Consider the following 3,354-nt stretch of genomic DNA (forward strand, 5'->3'; position numbering starts at 1 on the left):
CTTAAGAAGAAGGAGACACATAAAGAAAGAGCTACAGAAATCTGCATGATCAAGCATTCAACAACCTAATAATCACATTTGGAATTCAAATAAAGATTAGTAAACATGTGAAACAGCAGAAAACATCTCTATAATGAGAAAAAAAGTCAATAGAAACAGACTCAGAAATGACACAGATGGTAGAGTTAACAGAAACGGATATTAAAACAGCTATGATGACTATTATCAGTGTAGCTCTTTATCCCACTCTGGCCACAATAGTGAAAGGAGCTGCTGCCATGTCTACCTGCCTTCAATGGGTGTTGTGAGGAACTGCTCCAGCTTCCTGAAAAAGAAAAAGCAGACAAACAACACCAAACCCAATAACCTGAAGGTTCCCAACTCCTTCTGTGACAATGCGCTGATTCACTGCAAGACAGTGGGCATCGAATTGGTGGCCCCAGAAAATGTGTAATGGTCAGGAAGTGGGTATCTGGCCAGTGAAAACCCACTACCTCCTAGGTGGAGACCACCATTAACAAGACTGGGCCACCCTAGCAGCATCAGCACATAATCTGCAAGGACAAGTTCTGCCCAGATGTGCACATGGCTGCCATTCATGGAGCCAACACCATCCTGTGCTGCCAGAAGTTTGTTATGATAAAGAGGAAGCATCCTGCCCCACCAAGAGCTCCTGATCACATGCCCTCCATCTTCAAAGCAATAAATATGTCAACCACCTCAAATAATAATAATAATAATAATAATAATAATGTCTTGTTCTGTGTTCACATGGGAGATCATGCAGATTCAGGAACAGAGTCTGCAGGAGGCTAATGATCTTGGTCATGAGGATGTGCTTATGTTTTTCTGTTTCCCAAGGACATCTCCTGAAAGTGCTCCGAACAATAGTTCTTTAACAGTTTATTTCATCTTTTGAGAAACTTCCATACTGTTTTCCATACAGGGTAAACTAATTTACAGTTGATTCACAATGCACAAGTTTTCTCGTTTCTCCAAATCTCTGCCAAAACATGTTATCTCCTGTCTTCTTCATGATAGCCATTCTAATCTTAAAAAGCCAAACTCATAGAAACAGAGAATGGAATGAAAGTTACCTGTCAAGTCATGTGAGGAAATTGGAGCTGGGGGATGTTTTTGTAATGTTTATTTATTTTTGAGAGAGAGAGACAGCGCACGAGTGGGGGAGGAGAAGAGAGAGGGCGACACAGAATCCGAAGCAGCCTTCAGGCTCTGAGCTGTCAGCACAGAACCCGACATGGGGCTCGAACTCACGGAACGTGAGATCATGACCTTAGCCAAAGTCCGATATTCAACCGACTGAGCCAACCCGGTGTCCCAGGTTTGGCGGATGTTTTTAAAGGGTACAAAGTTGCAAATAAAAGATGAGTAAGTCCTGATATCTAATGCAGAGAGATTATAACCAACAATACCGAATTATATACATCAAAGTTGCTAATAGTCTAGATCTTAAATGTTTTCAACACACACACAAAATAATTATATTAGGACACAATAAATCAAAATGGAAATCACAAATTAAATGGAAAGGAACACCTGGTTGGCTCATTTGGTTCAGTGATCCTTGATTTTGGCTCAGGTGATGATCCCAAGGTTGTGGAATCAAGCTCCATGTTTGGCTCCATACTGAGCATGAAGCCTGTTTAAGATTCTCTCTCTCTCTCTCTCTCTCTCTCTCCCTCTCTCTCTCTCTCTCTCTCTCTCTGCCCCTCTCACCTGCTTGCACTGACTCTCTCTCTTTAAAACAATTAATGGAGACAAATGAAAATAAAAACGTAATGATTCAAAATCTTTGGGATGCAGCAAAAGCTGTCCTAACAGGGAGGTTTATAGCAATACAGGTCTACCTGAAGAAGCAATAAATCTCAAATAAACAACCTAACATTACACCTAAAAGAGCTGTAAAAAGAACAGCAAGCAAAACACAAAATCAGCAGAGGAAGGAAATAATAAAGATAAGAACAGAAATAAATGATATCGAAACAAACAAAAAAAGCAAACAAACAATAGAACAGATCAATGCAACCAGGAGGTGGTTCTTTAAAAAAATCAACAAAATTGATAAGCCTGTAGGCAGACTCATGGAAAAAGAGACAGACAGAGACAGAGAGGACTCAATTCAACAAAATCACAAATTAAAGATGAGAAGTAAAAACTGACACTACAGAAGTACAAATGACCATAAGAGAATATTATGAAAAAATATATGCCAAACATTACAAAACCTAGAAGAAATGGATAGATTCCTAGAAATGTATAACTTACTGAAACTGAAGTAGGAAGAAATAAAGAGTATTAATAGACTTATTACAAGTAATGAAATTGAATCAGTAATTCAAAAAACCCCAACAAACAAAAGTCCAGGACCAGACAGCTTCACAGGTGAAATCTACCAAACATTTAAAGAGTTAATACCTATTGTTCTCAAACTACTCCAAAAAATAGAAGGGAAACTCCCAAATCCATTCTAAGAGGGCAGCATTACCCTGATATTAAAACCAGATAAAGACAGTGAGAGAGAGAGAGAGAGGGGTGGGGGTTGGGGGGAGGGAAGGCGGGAGGGAGAGAGAGAGAATGAACTACAGGCCAATATCTCTGATGAACATAGATGCAAAATCCTCAACAAAATATTAGAAAACAGAATCCAGCAATACATTTAAAAAATGATTCACCAAAATCAAGTGGGATTTATTCCTAGGATATAAGTGTCATTCAATATTTGCAAATCAATATATGATACATCACATCAATAAGAGAAAGGATAAAAACTACATGATTATTTTAATAGATGTAGAAAAAGCATTCAATGAAGTATAAAATCCATTCATGATAAAAACCCTCAGCAAGGTAGGTTAAGAGAGAACATTCAGCAGTATAATAAAATCCTTATGTAAAAAGCCCACAGCTAACATCATACTCAATGGGAAAAAACTGAAAGCTTTTCCTCTAAGGTAACAACAAAACAAAGATGGCCACTCTCACCACTTTTATTCAACATACTACTGGAAGTCCTACCCACAGCAATCAGACAACAAAAAGAGACAAATACATCCAAATTGGTAAGAAAGAAGTAAAACTTTTACTGTTTGTAGATGACATGATACTTTCTATATAAAACTCTATAAAGACTCCACCAAAAAACTCCTAGAACTGAATGAATTTTGTAAGGTTGTAGGATACAAAATCAATGTACAGGGTACAGGGGTGCCTGGGTGGTTCAGCAGGTTAAACATCCAACTCGTGATTTCAGCTCAGGTCATGATCTAACAGTTTGAGCCCCACACTGGGTTGACAGCTCAGAGTCTGCTTAGTATTCATGTCTCTTCTCTCTGC

At 38.5% G+C, this 3,354-nt stretch overlaps 1 pseudogene; it reads left to right on the plus strand.

Annotated features, from left to right (window-relative positions):
- The first annotated feature begins 278 nt into the window (after window positions 1-278).
- Window positions 279-816, plus strand: LOC109493020 (annotated as a pseudogene).
- The last annotated feature ends 2,538 nt before the right edge of the window (window positions 817-3,354 follow it).

The sequence above is a fragment of the Felis catus genome, chromosome D3, assembly GCF_018350175.1.
Source record: "Felis catus isolate Fca126 chromosome D3, F.catus_Fca126_mat1.0, whole genome shotgun sequence".
NCBI lineage: Eukaryota > Metazoa > Chordata > Mammalia > Carnivora > Felidae > Felis > Felis catus.